Source organism: Molothrus aeneus, chromosome 1 (assembly GCF_037042795.1).
Source record: "Molothrus aeneus isolate 106 chromosome 1, BPBGC_Maene_1.0, whole genome shotgun sequence".
Classification (NCBI taxonomy): Eukaryota; Metazoa; Chordata; class Aves; order Passeriformes; family Icteridae; genus Molothrus; species Molothrus aeneus.
This window is the reverse complement of record NC_089646.1, coordinates 53,403,659-53,423,369: the sequence shown is the minus strand read 5'-3', so window position 1 is coordinate 53,423,369 and position 19,711 is coordinate 53,403,659. Positions and strand designations below refer to the sequence as shown.

The 19,711-nt window shown below is 38.6% G+C and overlaps 1 protein-coding gene across 1 annotated transcript in view; it reads right to left on the bottom strand.

The window, feature by feature from the left end:
* The window catches only part of GLI3 (GLI family zinc finger 3), a 201,778-nt gene that overhangs the window by 115,395 nt on the left and 66,672 nt on the right, over window positions 1-19,711 (bottom strand). The window lies entirely within an intron of this gene.

The following is a 19,711-nucleotide window of genomic DNA, read 5'->3' as shown; positions in this document are numbered from 1 at the left end:
ATGAGAAATTACACATTAGCTGCAAAGAGTAAAACATTGCAGAGAACCTCCAAGTCAAAACCTCCCCAGCTGGTAACTTACCATCAGAGCAGAGCAATGGACAGACAACCCCCAGACTGGCAGGAGCAGCTCTCCAGGCTACACTGGCACCTTTGGTGTCCCAGGACTGCTACAGGCAGCAGCTGGATGTGCACTCCTGCAGCTGAGCGGCACAACTTCACGTCAAGGAGCTGCATGCATTTTGATCAAAGTTCACTTTTTTTTCTTTTTTTCTTTTTTTTTAATCAGGTCTGTTTAAACTGAAATTGAACATTGTGCTTGTAGAAACAGGACCTAACAGCATCTGCTGACAGCTGTGCTGATACAAGCACAGCTCCTCTTCAGCGTGACATAGGAAGCTGGGGAATGGATTCTGCTCTCTGTTCTGTGACTGCAGGACTATCGAATTCAGCCAGAGATGCAGACAGACACCAGCATAAGGATCAGGAACACTGCTTCACAGAAAAGACTGCCTAAAAATCTCTACCATTCTCCATGAACATTAGTAATATCCTTGCACATTTGGGTGAGAGCAAGACTTCGAACCATCTAACTAGCTGAAGAATGAGCTAATCAGAGGCAAGCTAATGTACAGAAAATAAGTACATATTTTTAAATGTATGGGGATGTTTCAAATGATAAGAGCGTGGGTTGTACATAAACAGTAAGGAATCAGAATAATACTCAAGTGGCATTTTCTTTTCCACTGAAGCCTTCAAGCTAAAAACAAAGGCTAGTAAAATAAGAAGTTGTGTTTACTGGGTCCCTAGACTTGCCATCTAATACAGCTATTCATCAAAATACTGAATGCTTTTTGCATGACACATGAGTCTTGTTCAATCAATGAAAAGCTGCAAAAAATCTCCTAAATATTCTATTCTAAACAACACTTTGCAGCTACAACCACAGCCTGATTTTGATTTATTGAATAATTTGACTGGAGAACACCTTAAGTCACAACAACATTAAATGCAATAACTTTTCATTCCTTTGCTGAACACCATATGAAATTAAACAAAATAAAAATTGACAGCACCAAGTTATCCTGAATCTATTCCAGATGGATTAAGTTCACTGTATGTATTAAGTGGAGGTTTTAGCTTAGGTTTGACATTGCATTTCACTGACTCCCCAAAACAAATCAAAAATAACCTAGGATGTGTTACCAATTCCATTTTAAATCTAAATATTTCTGATACTAATTATAGAGCAAAAGGAGAACGTTGAAGACATTTCAACTTTAATAGCCCTGCCATTCTGATTAAAAATATCAGCTTTACATCTGCAAGAAATTTATAAAGTGGACTCTTTACAAATTGTTAGGGAGCAATTTGTGCACAGTTAGTTCTTTGTTTAATCGAGAAATCTGCCCAAACCCTGATTGTGTGCTTATTTCCCTAAGGCTGGGAGTGAAGGTTATTTCATTATGCCTTTTGGGAGCAGCAATCTATCTAATACGTTTCTGAATTATTCCAGACTGAGCCGAAGCTGAACATGAGAACAAAGCCTTGCTTCCACAGCCGAAAGACCAGACTAACTCCCAGCTGGGAAGATTTAGGCAGAGATTTATAAGTACAAACACTGAAGAAATTTGCAAGTAATTGCATGTATTTACTCTCTGTTGTGGTACGCAGTAAACTAATATTTATTAATACATATCAGCATAGTACTGCTCACAGCACCCTTCCTAGTCTCTTCTTGCAAGGTTGTAATGAAGGTTTGTTTTGCTTCTTTTCCTTTCTTCTTTCAGGGCAAGAGGACTAGGGAAAGAGGGCAAGAAAATCAGGATTACTGAATGATGCCTGCTATTTATGTATGCTATAATGCACACAAATCCTATCTCTGTAATTAAATAATACTGTAACTTCTGCCAATGAACAGTACTCCCATCAATTCTATTATAAAAAACAAAAAATCTGGATACTCAACCTTACTATTAGCTATCTTTGGTGGTTTTCGCTACATATAGAAAATACCCATTTATTTTATTAGCACCTATACACTCTGCGGGTTCATGCTTTGAAACAACGGTAACTTTAATTTTTGCTGAGGTATTGGTTCAGTAAGCAATAGGTTAAGTCTTACTGGGCTGGAGCACAAGTTGCTTTGGAGATTACTCAGTGTGCAGAAATATGAAGATCAGGAAGATTAGGATATTGCTTCATGGTGACTTCTTATCTAAAAATCTTGTTAAAGTTCAGGGCAGTTTGAAAGGCACTTGCTTTCCACAAGTTTCCCAACAAAAGGAACATCTGGAGAATCTGTAGCAATATCTGCTTTTGGAGAGTGCCAGGGATACCCAGCTTTGTTCCATTCAATGACATCCATTCAAAAGTGCCTACTCCAAATACAGGATTTCAAAATTCTGTTTGGCATTGCTGGGTGACAGAAGCCCACCTAGCTCACACACCACTTTCAAACACTACCAATTTAAAAGTCAAGAAAAAAGTAGCTGTGGACAAAATTTTGACTCTGTCCCTGTATCCTCATCAGATCAGGGGGTCCTGGGATTAGCTCAGCTGGTTGGAGTGGTGCTAGAATACCAAGGCTGTAGGTTCAATCCCTGTCTGGGCCATTCACGGAAGGGTTGGAGTTGATGATCCTTGCAAGTAACTCATCCACCTATCTGAAATTACAATGTCATGGCCTATACTGATGAGATATTACAATTGTATTATATCACCTTATCAAACTGTTTTGTTTTAAGAGAGCAATTTCTCTGTTTTGTTAAGTTTAGTTTGAAAGCAAACATTTCTGTTGAGCACTTTAAAATGTCAGAAAAAAATTTCCTGTATGTACAGTTCTGTACAAAGTTCTGAAGGATATTTTTATAACACAGACTTTGGTAAAAATCTAACAGCTAGTGACAAGTATTTGGGGTCTTAAGTAATAGATTATTAATAAGTACTTAGCAAAATAGATCAGTTTTAGTAATCTTTCATACAAGATTTTTGTGTAGTTCTTAGTATTGGACACTAAAGTTACAAGAGCAGGACTTGGGGTTTTTCAATCAAGAGTCCAAATTTAGTCTGTCTCCTTCTACTACAAAATGAAATTTTCAACTAGTAATTACTTGGGGTTGAGTTAATGTAGTTTAAAGTTGATAAAAATACTGTCTTTATTTACTATGAGGGTAGTATAAGATTTATAACAGCCTTAACTATTAATTTTCACATTTATAAGTGCATGGATTGTATAAACTATGAGACAGGTTAATTCCACTGTTGTCATTTAGTAACTGTAACTGGCTATTACAATGAGTGTTTTCTTTAGGGAGTTTCCCCATGAGGTCCCTACACTACCTTTTGTGTTCAAGTTCCTTTGGTTTTTTTTCTTCTGTTGGGATATGCAGAGTTTCAGCCTTACTGCATGAAAATCCTATCTCAGGGACAATTAGGCCAATACTTAACTAAAAGAGACTTTTTGAAACAATCTGCAATTTGTGGGTTACAAGGACAAGAGTACACTGCAATATGACAATAAGCTTAAGAGTACTTGATTTTTTTTTAATTAAAAAAAAAAAAAAGAAGAAACAAAAAATAACCAACAAAACCCCCCCACAGAAACTTCTTTCACAACGTGGGGAAAAAAAGGAGCCCATCATGTAAAAATCTAGGTGTGAGTAGAGCTGGCCAGGCTGATAATTGCTCCTCTGAGTCCTGACGCACTCACTGCACACTTGACATCATCTGCACTTTCACTGTGAAGCAAAATTAACCACAGCACAGTCCATATTCACCTTGGTTACTGGCAAAATACACACAAAGATATCCAACTTCAAGACTAGAAACTAGGACCAAGATTTTTAAGAATCAGAACTTTAAGTTAGACTTTAAGAGTGAATTAGAGAAAAAACTCTTCATTTTCAAATTACCAAGCCCTAAAGAGCTTCCAGAAAAACTTCTCAATACTCAGCACTTCTGAAAATTCAGCCATTTACTTACATTGCTGCATCAAGCTGTAGCTTGACTCCAGTTCTTGAAGAAATGTTTACAGCCTAAACAACAATCAACCCTCAAATTACCATCCCAATCTCAGTTTTTAAGCTTCAGGTGAAAAAATTGTGACAAACAACACTTTGAAAGGGCATCTCAAAAAAAAAAGGGCTAAAAAAAATTACCCAACTTGAAACCCAGCCTAGGAAGAGAGATTTGAATCCACTTTGAAAGTTTTTCTAGTTAATCAGTAAGGCATGATCACAGCACATTAGACAAAGATTTTTATTTGTGTCTTTGCCACAAACTTACTTAGAGATCTCCAGCAAATCTCAAACTGTCTGCCTGTCAGCTGCTACGAACAGAAAATGGATCTGTGCATGCCTGCTTTGAGAGAAAAATAGCACTTCATACAGAACACGACATGGGGCCTTTGTTAATCAATCCTTGAGTTTTGTTCATTTTTTTGGAAAAAGAAATGTGGGTCAGTGATGAAAAAACATTCTCAATTAATCACTGTTCTATACTGACTTTATGAAAAATCATGTTTTACAATTCCTTTACTATCTTAGAAAACTGCTTGCCTGAGCAGATGGAAAAAATTACTTTCTTTTTTCCTCACCAAAGTTGCACCTTAAAAAAATATGTAGCACAAACCAGCAAAATAGACAGTAGATCAAAATTCCAAAAAGGAATCACTTCTAATCATGCTGTTTTCAGAAGTACTTCATCTGTGTTCTAGTTTTAAGATTCTAACACTTAATCCTGAACATACAGAAAGCCTTCAGCTGTTTTGGGTGTGGTGGGATTTCATCCCTAATGAGTCCAAAATCAATTTGTTTGCTCTACAGAACAACAACAGCTTTACTGAATGAGCTTTGCCTACCTGCAGAGCCAAGGCCAGTGTTTAACACTGCAGCACCCACCACAGAAAACCCCTGCTGGCCACCTGATATCCAAGACTTGTATGTTCCTCTAAAGCTGCTGGGTGTTTAGAAAAGAGGGAAATGACCTACTGAATGTCAAAACCCTGTCAGAGCTGCTTGAGTACCATTTTGATTCTGATCTGACACCCAGTATTCAGGTCCTTGCTAGACCTTATAGGCCACAGTTATGCTGCCTTTTCCAAGATGAAAAGCTCTGCAGCACATGCAAGCTCAGGACAGGATCTAACAGAGCAGAGTCCACAGAAATAACCTAAGTTTTGAGGATTTTTCTCTTAGCATGAACGGAAGACAGATCAATAAATCCAAAGCAGCTCTAGCTCTGGGAGATGGGCCAGGAAAAAAGTATACAGAGCAGTTAGGAAAATGAATGATCCTGTGCATATTTAAGCATGATGAGGAGACTTCTATCGGAAGATAAGGGAGAGTGCATAAGACTTCACAGAAAATAAGGAGAAAACTTTGGATTACCTTGACAGAAAAAACAAAGAAAGAATAATGCACAAGGAGACTCTAAAAGGCTCTGAAAGAGGACAATTTGAAAATGCATCCAGTTTTTTGTTCCTAATCAAACTCTTCATTAATACGATTCGAATATTTACTTAGTGTTTAACACAACATTTGGCAGCTACAATTCACTGAAGCAACTTAACTGAGGTGAATTCCTCCAGTTCCCAGATCACATTGTTTACAACAGATTTTTTGAGTTTATGTCTCTTCTTTGAGGGCTAGCAACTACAATTGCTACAGCCACTTCTGAAAGTACTCTGTATGTGCTAACAGCAGCATTCAGCAGCTTATGGCATGTGTGTATGTAAATAAATAAATATAATGCTTGATACATACACATCTGCTGCATTGCTTTTTGAATTTTCAGGTTGTTAAGTATTTTCTAAATACAAATAAAGACACTGTGGTATAACCACTGGACTTTGAACAACTCCAAGTCCACTCTACATTTGTTAGCATGAGATCAGTTTTGATTACAATTTTGTTCTTTTGTAGGAAAAAAAAAAGAAAAGTAAGATTCTACTGCTAATAATACAGAAAGCAGAACTTACTACTATTGAAAAATTTTGGACTCATGAGATGCATAACGCCTCAAAGCTGCAAAGGAATTTTAACATATGTAATACAAATACATATACACATGCATATATGTATTTTTACACATATATATGGTTTTTGTAGCACCTGCTGCGGTGGATTTATATAACATCTTCCAAACCCCTATTTTTAGCCCATTATAACTTTCTGAAAACTTATTTTTCAAGAATTTTCCATGATTGTTTGAATGAGCAGAATCAAATGTTATACTTCTGCTTTATGTCACAACAGGAAAAAAACCTGAAAACAAACATCCAGGTTTTCATTTCATAGATGGATTTACTCTCACAATGAAAAAATGGCTGAACCTTACACTTTGAACTCCCAAAATGGCTAATTCCCACTGATTTCTAGTTATATTTGTTATTTAGAAAACACTAATACTACAATTAGTAAATGTTCCCATGGTGTATGTACTAACAGTGCAACAGCCAGCAATTTCATTTCCTTGTCTCCAAGAAACATTATTTCTTACAACCTGGATAAAGACAAGCCTAGAAGTCAGCCCAGGGCCCAGAAGGAAGCTCTATCCATTTCTTGCCTCGCTTCAGACTGTGCAATTGACCACAGCATCACATTCCTGACAAGCAGTCTGAAATCAATCCTCCCCTTTTTCCTGTCCAGCCCACTTGTGTTTGGGTGAAAAAGGAGCCAGGGCTCTTTGGAGAAGAGGTCCCAACTTGGGTTGGTGCTGTCAAGCAATTTTTTTTACCTGGAAAACACTTAACTATGTGATGAAATGTTGTTAAACTGCACTGCAGTTGACATTCAGTTTCAAAAGATGCTTCATAATGACACCTTTACACTGAAATTACATGAATAGCCATTAAATTCAGTTAAACCTAGCACTGCCAATTTTCATGTATTTATCATCAGGTGGAATAAAAAAACCCTTCACGTTCGTGTTTCATGAATTCAAAAATGAAACAGCAACCTCCAGATTAGTTCCATGGAAGTCCAAACTGCTGACAACTAGCTCTAACATGAAATTGAAGAAGGTAAATAGAAATTGAACATCATGTCCTTCAAAGTATTTGGAGCTTAGAGACAGTAAGTATAGAATATTTTATTTATAAACACATTCAATATGTTCATCAAGACTACAGCTACAGCACTTGATTGGATGTGCATAAAATGGCACACCTTTTTAATTTATATAAAGTTAGGCTGCCAAGAATATGTCTGTATTTCTTCAAACAACAGTTCTTCTTGAAGGGATCCACAGCACCTCACATCATGACTATTCATTACCTTTATTTGAGCTAGTATTTTTTTCCTTAGTTTCTGCTTCTCTCATTCTTCCACCCTCTCAGAATTAGCTAACAGGGGAAAAAATTGTATGGGCAAAATTTAACAATCTTCACAAACACAGTAAAAATTAAACATGCGCACTAATTTTAATTTATGTGCAGTGTATGAAGGTAACAGGCATATTTATGGTTATAATGGCACCATACAGTTTTATGTAGCCAGCATTAGCTATAGAGTTTCCTATAATATTTTTATATATAAAGAAAACTAATCTGCTGTACATACATTACAAGCACTCTTTAAGATACCAGATAACTTCCAAACAAAATGCTCAAAACAAAACCCAGCAGGTTTATGAAGGTGCTGTTTCCCTTGCCTTTTATTCATAAAGTTGAACCACTATGTAAATAATGACAGGTTATTCTGTAGGCAACAATGCACATCTCATTATGTTAAACCTAAAGGATTCAACTTATAGGCATTGCTGAGTTTTCTAGGTAGAAATTGTATGTTGCCTATTTTTTTAAACTAAAACACACTATCACTTGTCATAATAAATTGAATTAGAACCATCAAGATGTTTGATATGGGTTCAGAAGCACTAAACTTATGGACTTCCACTGCAACATAGACAAGAGTCCCATAAACTGTTTATTACCCTCAGAACAGTAACTTTACTTTCACCTCTCAGGATCATGAATACTGTTTTCAGCAGAAACTTTATCAGTCTTTTACTTCAGCCACCATCTTGAAGTTATAGTATCAAAATTACTTTGTAACACTTAGTTCAATTAGGGAAATAATCAATGCCACTAGGAAAAGAGACTCCAGGTCTGAGTAACATTCCTTTCTTTGGCATCAAGGATGCAAGCCTTTTTTCCATCTTCAAGAGGCAGATCGGTAACAGTTACACAGAAAAATACCAAGAACAGAATGTACTGGGGAGCTGGAAGGCACTTGCCTGCTATTTCATCTCCAAAACCAGGTGTAATTCCCACATGAGTTTTCAGCAAAAGCAAGCTTTGCATTTCAAAGTGGTAAATGTATTCTCATAAAAAAATCTTAATAAAGTGCCAATATCTTCTTTGAATAAATTAATGCTGATAATTGACAACATTCCCGTACCTTGAACACTGAGCAGAATAGCATGAATGCAACATCCACCAGTGCAGACATGGGAATAAACCAGCAAAAGGGTGATTTCTGATTCTGAAGCCAAACATCATCACTCCCCTCCTTTTAGAAGCAGAAAGGGGGGCGAGGACAAGAAAAGAAAAGAAAAAGAAAGACAGCCAAAACCAGCAGGCTAAGTAGAGTAACCGGAAGCATACAATTTACTGCTAATGGTTCAGTGTCTGCAAAGGACTGCTCAAGCTGTGCTCAACAAAAACTCAGTAATAGCCAAAGAGGGAAGTAAAAAAAGGCAAGATGTTTGGCTTTACTTTCTGTCAAATACTGTTAAATATGAGCCACTTAAAAAAATAGAATGAAAGAATCCAATAATGCTTTGTACAGGTGCTAGTGAGGTCCCTGGCTGGGCCTCCAGACAAAACCATTCCCATGTAAACCTTAAAGAGGATTAATCCTCAAGGACCACTGTAATGAGACCTTAAAAGGCTGAACAACAGCAGCCTATCACGGAGGGAAGCAGTAGCCTGCTCCCAGAAGTCTTCTCTAGTAGAGTTACATCAAAGCAAACTGGGACCAGATAGCAGGATTCTGCAAGAATCCCTTATCTCAGCGCTAGCGGATGCTTCTCCTCTGATTGTCTTGAACTGCCACCTGTCCCAGACATCTTTGAAGGCAATGCTAAGCCTGTGATGGATCTGACCTCCTTGAGCTGAGATTCTTTTATGTCTTTCTTCATTTTCTGCTCTGTTACATTCTTTCCCTGTAACGCACACTACATGAAACAAAGGGAGTTCTCACTCCTTGACTTACTGTCCCCAGCTATTTGAAAGCAAAAAAACAATGTTAAGGATTATACTTCACCCGCAATATGGAGCTGTCCTCAGGAGACAAGCCTCTTATTTTTGAGAGTTATAACTAGATGGCTTTTACACGAAGGGACTTTAAAATGAGGTTCAACATTGCTGGGAGCCAAGATATGAAAGCTGCATATCAGAGATAGCTTAAAAAAACAAAAAGGTTCATAATACAGAAGTACACGAAAAATCACATTACAAAAATGAGCAGGAAAATAACCAGGAAGCACCAAGCCTCAGAGAAAACACCAAATTATTGTAGTATATATATGCATCCCATGTTGTGCACCAATAGCCTGTAATACCAGTGTCCACCATACAGTGCCAAAATCAGCCTAGATTAAAATAAAAATAACTGGTCACTACAAATAAAACAGCAGGTCTTCCACTTGAGACACATGCTGACACTGACATAAAGTATTGCACCCAGCCCCCATGAATGGCTGCACCAGGAATGCTGCACATCAGGGCTGGTTTGTAACCAGGGATGTGCTGGCAGCCACACTCACGCTGACTTGGTGACATGTACTTGCAGTAGGATCAGCCAGTTACAGAGCAGAGATAAATTCAGGGGAATAGCATCAGATTTTTATCTCGTGGCTACAAGTCACCATGGTTCTAAAGAGGCTGGGCTGAGGAGGAATACTGCTACAACTCCTACCTCTGGTTTCCCACTTTTGCACTCAATTAATTCTGAACTATTTTATAAGTCCTTTTCTTCTAAGTACATGGCACTGTCAGAAAAACAAGAAGCAAAATATAGCTAGGCTGAAGAGGATGGCTGCCTGCCAGCAGCATCTCTCAGTTCCCCAATCTGATAAAATAAAATGGTGTCATTAGTTGCAATTAGGTGGGACTCTTGGAAGCTCTATGCAGCAGGATGGGAGCAGGAAGAGAAAGCACCCTTCTTGAGTGCTTTTGAAGTTCCCTAGGAAATCACAGCTGGAAGAATAAAATTCTGAATCAACCAGCTGAGCTAGACTCTGCGGAAGACTGCAGCAAACAATGAGCAGATATAGAGTATGAATAATAAGATTAAAAAAGGCATCACATGGAAAACACCGAGCAGACCCTGGCATTTTCTAGAGCCAAGAGCTACTGGCACGTGTTGCCAAATAAACGTAGCCTAGAGGCAACCTCAGAAGGAATTTGAAGATGGCTTCTTCCCATCTATGAAGCAATTCCCACAACAGGGTATTGTGCTTCAGGAACACAGAGCAATGCCAGTCTAAGCACCAGGCTCCCATAGGGAAAATACAAAAATCATTTCTCAACCAACAGAAGAACACACCATTTCAGATGATTGTCTCCCCAGAGAGCTGTGCCAATACTTTGTGTAACCTTAACAAACAGTATCCATGCCCACATCACTTCTTAAAGGCAGCCTAGAGGCCACCCCCTCATGGGAAGGCACAACAACCTTGTGTTTTGCCAGCCTCCAGGCACAGCCCCAGCAGCACCAGGCCAACACACCTCTGGTTCAGCAGGACCTGCATGCCCAGGCAACCCCCACGTGTAAATGCAACACAGGCAACAATCCCACAGGCTACTTACCAAAAACTTCCAGACAGGGAGGCTGGTCACAACACAGACACACAGCATGCTTTAACCCATCAGTACAGACCACCTTTTCAGAGCAGAATACACAAGAAACACACATCTATGGGAAGAAACACTATGGCAGGCCTTGTCCTCCCCGATCCTGGTTTTCAATGCACAAAGGATGAATGGCACTACTAAATGTCAGATGTGTGTTAATCTGATAAGTAACTACTGGCTTTGAAGAAATGTACTATTTCCCCAAAAGAAGCGGAAACATTTTCACAGGCCAGCACTCAGATTTTTAATTTGTTCTATGGGATCAGATGAAATCAAATCAGGCCTTTAGCCTTTATTTAAAGGGGTTTCTTCCAGTTTGCTTTATGTGTTTAATTTAAAAATAATAAGAAATAACCAAAAACTTGTAAGAGTGAAAAAAAGCATAGACCATAGCCATTGCCAGTCTCATGCAATATAAGGACTTAGATGAGCAGGACATACGTCAGACTTTCCAAATCAAACATCCCAAATACTGGGCAGCTCAATAATTAGTTAATAATGCATGATTAGTGCTCCTCTTTTCCCTCCTAGTTAAAAGCAAAAAAGAAATTCCGCTTCTATCACAGCAGTAATTAATGTTTTTGATGTCTGGCACCAATTTTATTGTTAACAGCACTGTTAGATCAGTGGTGTTAATGCCAACGCAAATATTGTCCAGCATGAAGAACAGCTTTGGTGCCAACAGTTTCCTATCACTGTACCATGCTGGTCCATCCCGGTAAAGTGAGCAACCAATGTTTATACATAATATAGGCCTTGATCCAAATTTCATTCATCCAAGTAACCCAATTCCATTTCAACAACATCTAACAGAACTCAAGGCCAAAGCTTGAAGCTTTCTTAAGTTGTATCTGTATATAGGCTGGTGGAAAAAAAAAACCCATACAAATCAAATTCAGTACCTTTTTACGCTAGGAGTCTGACATGCTGGAATGAAATTCAGTTCAACACATTCTAACTCATTAGTTATTTGCTTCAACACTTGGTATGGTGTTACACTCAGCCATTACCATAATCAGCCATTTATTTTGAAGTATTTCATGTGCCATAACTTTTGGCCTGTTACCACTGGCTATTTCAGTGGGGACTGTAAATGGGGGGATAACAATGTTCAGCTCTTCATCTGAAAAATGGTAACATGGATTCTTGGGTATTATGATTTTAAATTGCAACTAGCATGAAGAACAGGTAAATAAAAGGGTAGAATCTAAGGCAACTGGGGATTATTTCAAAGTTTATTGAAGCCAGCAGCTGTTGATTCATTGAATTCACTGGGTTCTGGATCAGCATCATTCAACTGTTTCAGAAAAATGATGGCTTGGGGAAGCACTGAAATGTGAAAGAGAAGCTAGAATAAACAATGGGGGACCCTCTATACTACCTTATTCAGAATGAAACATGAAAGAAGCATAATTGAGATTAGAAAGCAATTGTGTTATCTGGTGAGCTATCTGTTTTGAACTCCAAAAAACTGCAAGACAATAAAAAAAAAAACAGTAAAGAAAGCAATATTGAAAGATTGTTTTGTAAGTGGTAACTCTTACTTTTAAAAGGAAGTATGAAGATGTACAAACTTGTGCATACATACATTCCCACACACATATTGCCTTTCCTGCTGCTGTGTACCCAGCACCACACATGCTAATGACCACATGGCAACACAGCACCTGTACTCTTTAAAACATAGCTATGAATACTCAATATATTGAGGATAATACTGCTTCTCTGCACTGGTGGTTTCTGCCTTGGCTGCAAGCTATATTATCAGAAATCAATAAAGGTAGCCAGTATAAGTCTGACTGAAGGGGTAAGCATTCCTAACATGATCTCCAGACTCAGATGTGATCCACTCAGCAAGCTCAAGAGCCTCAGTTGAGCAGTGTTTTAGTAAGAGTTTATAGAGTGCTGTGTAAACTACCAAGACTAAGAGGTAAAGAGCCAGGCTAAGAGGAAGCCAATTGTGCTGGTAGGTGTGAATAAAAGGAAGTAGAGGCTATGGCTAAGTGGCTCTCCTCCTAAGTACTGAGCTCAATTAACAGGAATAAAGCTGTATCTGCCAGCAATCCTGAAAATGGTTCAGCAACCAAAGCATTTAAAGCATCATAAAAGTAAAGGCCTGTTCAACCCTGGGTTCCAACAGGAGGCTAGTACTGAGAGACTTCCATGGGACAAGCTTGAAGCTGCACTTTGACAACAGGGACCATGTTGCCTTTCAGATCCCCCCTTGACAAGTCCATGGTCAATGCCATGCAGAGGGCAGGCCATTGGTGTCCACACGCTCCCATTACTCCACTGCCCAGCTGAGGCATCCTCTATGACACAATGCCCTCCTTCTGCCCTCCTCCCCCACACAAGGGCCAGGGGACAAGAGCAATGAAAAATAGGGCACACCCAGATCTCAAGCACCCAGAATGAAAGAGAATTAACACAAGAGAATCACAACAGAGGAGCATCCTGTACACATTAGCTACTCTGCAACCGATTTATTGCTACAGTTTTCTTAACAAAAGCTGGACAATGATAGCAGAGATGGAACAAAAAAATCTGAATTTAAATGTTTGTTTTCTACATTTAGACACAACAGTTTAGAATTCTGGTGGCTAAATACAGACAGATAGGGCCATCTTAAATCCCTGATATATCAGGACCTTCATACAGAGTATGAATGAGATCTGTTAACAGATATGACCCAGGATACAGGGGCTGACCAGGCTGGTAGTCACACCACTTTCACAGGCATGAAAACGGCACTCAATGCCAATCTCAACTTAGGCAATTAAATTCACTCTAGTAACATTGCCCAGAGAGAACACCAATGCAAGAGAACCATCTCATATTTCTCCCCACCTTCCAGCTGCTGATGCCACTTACACTGTAGGCACACAAGATCAGCCCAAATCCACTACAGACATTCTGTTTTAAAAGCATTGTGACAAATGTCCATGTATCAAGGGATACAACAACTTTGAAGAAGTTTTTCACTCTCTCCTGATTTAGGGACAGTGGATCTGCCTTGATGCTCAAGAGATGGATTACATTATTTCTTGGCTTTTTCTTCACAGTTCTTAACCATGATTCTGTGGCTCTGAGCAATGAATTCTGTCTCTTTCTATGAAGGCAGTATACAACAAACGCATACTGTAAAGCAGATAAAAAAGCTTTAACTGGAAAAAATAAATCAAATCCATTAGTGTTTTTGTATTTGTCCTGTCTTCATCTTCCCCATTCTTTAAAAAAAAAAAAACAACAAAAAAAACCACATATAAAACCTCATCCCACAGCTTTCTTAGATGCACTTGAACAGCAAAACAAGAAACAAGGAGACATTAAAATAACATTTTCAAAATATTTTTAGAATTTTGAAGTACAACAGAATTATAGAGCTACAAATAATTTATATAATTTCTTATTTCTTATTTAGAAATAAGAAATCTCCAACATTCTGTTCTACCAAATCAAACCTAACCAAACAAAAAAGAAAACAAAACAAAAAAAACCAAATAAAACCATAAAAACCCCAAACAAATAGCAAAACCAAAACCAAACTAACAAAAAAAATCACCCAAACCTACAAGTTCACCTTTCAATTGCTCAATCACATTACACTCCAAAGCTCTGGAGTCTGTCTCATGCTGAGGAGAGTAAAAAATGCATAAGAAGGAAGAACATATCTACATACTGTAAACCTATAGGTGCATTTGTTACTTCCATATGAGACCATCACACAGGAGACACTGCTGATTTCACAGGCCTCAGGAGAAATGGGCAGGAGTACTTGCAATGAGCAGTTTGAAAAACAACGCAGGAGGGTTGGAAGGCATCTTGGAGAAGCTGTTTCAACTTAGAAGCTGCTAAGCTTACAAGGTCTGCAGCACCTTCCTAAATTTCACACTGAAGCTGCCTCTGACCATAAGTTTGTATTTGAGAACAGTAATGTTTTTTGTTGGAGGCTATTGAAAGGTACTATTATATTTTAGACTTTTAATCCCAAAAATGGTTTTGCAAACACACTAATTTTTTAAAGACCCACACTTCAGCTGCTCAGCTGACATGAGCAGTCTGACATTCACTTTTATAACAGAGGCTTTTTTCCTTGTGAGTTCTATTAAAAGCTTTAGATTTTACTTTTTTCAACTACTCCTACTTGACAACATTTGGAAACCACCCCATAAATCACTGTCAGTAGAGAGTTTTGTTACTAGAGTGCTCAAGTCTCTCCCCTGCAAAATGCTGCCGAGTTGAAGTAGGATCCACATTCTCAGAGGCTAAACTCAGTTTGAAACTGAAGAGCAACAAAATGTATGTAAAGACTCTGGCCCTAAATCTCTAGAAAGATTCTCCAGTGACATTTTCCTACCACTGTCCAATCAGCCCAGGTAGAAGCTCTCTACAAAAAGCTGTCCTGGTCTCCTGTCACCAAAAGACACTGGGAAACTAGAGGTGAAATAAGAAAAGTTCCTGCTTTGGAGCTATCCAGAAGTGCCTCAGTTGTCTCTCTTGAGTCCCAAATTATGCCAGGTAGATGACAAAGGAGGCCACCACCTACCCCTCTACAGGCCCTTTCCATGAGCCCATCTGCTGATGATGACCTGGACTGCTCTCACTGTCAAAGGCGCCACACATAGCTGGCCACTGTGGTTCAAGAGTCACTGCCATGAAAAGTCATTGCTTCCCAGTTACTGCAGTTTAAAACAGTGTTTCCAGTTTCCAGTTTGCATTTTTAGAAACAGAATCTGATTCCCCTTTTTTTTTCCGCACTCCCTTTTCCTTTCCAATGGGGATATGAAGGAAGGGGAATTCTTGTCAACAGAAATTAAAGCTAGTAAATGAACAAGTGCACCTAGTGAACCAGCATTGTATTTTCCTTGCTGGGGTCTTTCGTTCATGCTGCAAATTGATTTTGAGGTGACACTAACACTGGGTAATCTAACTCGGGCAGTTATGCAAGGCCCAGTCCTTACAAAGCTAAGCCCAAGAACAGTCAGTGGGAACTGAGAGCAATCAATACCTTTGGAGGGCTAATCCTACGAAAAGTGCAATAAGCAGTTCCCACTTCCCCAGACAGATACAGAAGCTTCAACACCAGCAAAATAAATCCTTGGTAAGAAGAGGCAAAAAAAAAGGAAAGGAAAAGGAAAAAAAAAGGAAAGGAATGAGTTCCTGCTTTCAGCTAGTGTAACCTCACTGAAATGATTTACCACAAAGAGAATCCTGCAAGGGCCATACATTCCTGTATATATAAATATTTGGATCAGAGCCAAATGATCTGTCACTGCTTTTTGCTTAAGATAATTCTTCAGGTTTTGCTAATTAGGCACTAACAATTCTTTCAGACGAACTGTGTAACCCAGGGAAGAATATCAAGAGTATGTTTTAAATCAAAGTGTTTACATCAGGAATGATTCATTTTTTCCATGAGGAATGACTTGTGTGACAGGCAGTCTTAGCACTGCCATAAATCTACATGAAAATTAAAATTGTGGAAGAAAATAACAAAGGCAAGTTGCTATCCCCATCTTCCCTGCCTCAGCCCCAACTATAGAGATGGAATTTACATTAACAAGGGGCTCCAGCTACCACTGGAATTACTGTTTGAGAAACTCAGGATTTTAAATCCTTTTAAGAAACACTGTGATTAAGGTCAGTAACTCTGCTCTCCTCAACAAAGAAAAGGAGCTAACTCCAGCTTTTCTGTCATCTGTCCTGAAGCCTTTTTAAAGAAAAAAAAAAGTTTTTAGAAGTTAAACAAACAAAAACAGCATCTCACTCTTCCTTTGTGAGCTGTGTTTAAATAGTGGTTAAGAAATCCATAACAAAAAAGACAGAAAATAAAAATTTCTGGGTTAGGCCTGTATTTTCCCTTTTATCTGTTGGAGAATAGAAGGCTGTGAGCTGAGCATGGGACTACATTCACATTCTCAGTTGCTAAATGGTTGAGGGGCTCTCTGTCGGTGCAGAAGGGCTGCCAGCTCCATAGCATGTTTTATCCCAGCTGTTTGAAAAGCTGGTTCACTTGAAACATAACCATTATCCCCACCCACACTCTGCAGGAGAGCAAACTCCCCCTCAATGAGGGATTTCTTCCACATTTCTGGTAACTATTACTACCAATATTTACAACATCAGTCATTTTAATTAGAAAAAAATTAAAACAAAAAAATCCTGCAATGCACAAACAGACACACACGTGTTTACATGTAAAAATGCAAAGCACTCAAGTTGTTTCTAATAACTGCAGCTCATGGAAGGAACATGCATTCTACACACAACTCACTTAAACACCCTTTTCTTTTTTTTGTCATAAAAACATACAGATGTCTTTCTTCAAAAAAATTATTTTCCCTTTTCCTGTGTTACAGGAAGCCTGCCCACACTTTTAAATACAAAGTGGGTATAAATAGAAGCACGAATTAGGCATCTCGAGAGGTCTGTATTTTCCAGCCACAGGGAAACTAAGAAATTACTGTAAGTGTTTACACATCTATGTTGAATTAAAACATTTTCTATACATATGCCTAGCAAAACTAGCAAGAAATTAAGAGAGGTAAACAATAGCCTCTCTGGTTCTTTACCTGTTGCTACAGTGTACATTATTCAGCCTTCTTCATATGGACCACTAAAAGTGTCAGTCTTAATGCAGTCACCACTCTGATGAAAGCATATCTTACATATATAAATGATACAACCACTATGAAAATTTCAGTAAGATTGTCTGCTTTCCAATAAATCTAACGAGACATTTGTCTTTTTAGTTGTCTCTTTGTATCATAGCTATTAAAGGTAAATAAAAGCATGATGGCTCTTTTTATGACATTAATAGCTTGAGGGACCTTATAAATCAGTGAATACAAATGCACTACTCATTACAGGAGAGGGAAGCAGGTCTGTCCATCTGATGCTTTCTGACTTAAATTTCTGTTTTAAGATCTTGTTGCTCATTTAAAATTAACTCATCTCCTGTTTCTCTGCTGTTGTATGGTGGGGAACTTCTGTTGCTCTCTCAACTTCTGACATCAATGTTTTGCTAGTAGTCCACACAGCCTAACTAGCTAGCATTAATGGTCACAATACAGACACAGTAGCTTCATTAAATCTTGACAACTCTTGTCAAAAGGTGAATTTGGGAAAATAATCCAAAGTAAACTCATTGCAAACCACTCAAACACATCCTGACTGACCAGATCTTTTTCTTCTGTCAGAACCTTCAGTAATTTCAGTAACACTTTGAACAAGATTTAATGGGTGAGCTGGCAGCTGGTCAGATGGTCAAAATGGCAATCTTCCCCACTAAATGCAGCATAAGGTTTGTTGGTTTTGAGGGTTGTTTTTGTCACACATTTCATTTTTCCCCAGCTGTACTGCCTACAAACAGAGAAGCTGTTTTGCTTCCCCAATAATACTTGCTTGTTTTGTTGGGTTTCTTTTAAGCTAGATTTGGGCATTTGGTAACCAGAAGCTAGGAATGGTGCCTCCAACCCCCGAGGTAATACTTGTATGCTCTGCTGCTCACGAGTGAATGCTTGCACTGCACATTCATGCCTCTCTGGCAGGAGTCTGCCACTGGTGTGCTGCAGCAACTGTGCTCCTCTACAGAGAGATGAGTAACTCCCCCAGAGGGTTTGAGCAGGTCTGTACGAGAGCAGGAGAGGAAGGTGTACAAAAACCAACTGACTACACTGAAAAAGAGCTCAAAAGCTTAACTGCAAACTTTTTTCCTAAATACTGATCTAAACTATACAGACAACAAGTGTTCATTTTCTCATAATATCTCCATCCTTATTAACAATCAGGCTCTTTTTTTTTTTAAAGGAGGTTGGTGAGACTTAAGGTTGTGCAAGACATACTTTGATCTGCACCCTGATGAGTGAACATTCCCCTTTGCTGCTAGCCCAACTAATGAAGGGATAAAATTAGCTTTTATCCCTGGCACTTTCTTTAGCAAAAAAACATGCACTAATCAGCTGTCCTCACTAATCAGTCGTCTGGCTAATGACCTTTTGCCTTAAAACACTAAAATTTCTGAATGATGTTAAAAAAAAGGAAAACCAATGCAGACTGCTCTCTCTTTGTGGGTCTTAAGCCTATCATCTGGAATTGGAGACTGAAAGGTTAAATGGCAAATCTGTATCCTGACTGGGTGATAAATCTATAATCAAAAGGCACAAGCCTTGACACCTCAAGATGTACTTCATTACGACACAACTAAATGATCTTTTTTCTCTTTTTTTTGTAAACTAGAAACAGATGAAAAAAAAATTGCTTAACTCCTTCATACTTTGCGCCTGTGGAGAAATCCACTCCACATCTGTGTTCAAGTGTCAGTTAATTTCTTACTTTTTTATTAATGCCTGAGTGAGAATTCAGAAGTTGAAACCATTTGCCTCTTTTCCTCCCCCTTACAACTTCAGGGAACTATAGCTGGGAAAGAAAATTGCAAAAACACTCCATCAAGCCTGCATTCTCAAACACACTTGTGAATGTCCAAAAAAACCCTCCAAAACAAAACAAAGAGTCTCAAAGCACAAAACTAAGCCTTCCAATTCCCCAAATTCTCAGTGTACAGGGCACAGTCCTTCTTCCTCTCAATAACATACTTTAACATTGTTTTAAAAGAGGGATTTTTAAGGCCTGTTTCATTTTCCTTCTCTGCTAGCTATAATGAGGCCCGTTTTTCTTCATGTTTTAAGGAGGTGGAGCAGAACACAACCCTGGATGGCTGAGGAGGATTAGCAACAGATGAGATGTCCTGTGGAAGTCACTTTGCAGAGGCCTGCAGTAATTTCTACCTGCAGTGCAACTGCACCCTGGTTTTTAACTTCAGGAAAAAAAAGAGATTGCATTTACCACAAAC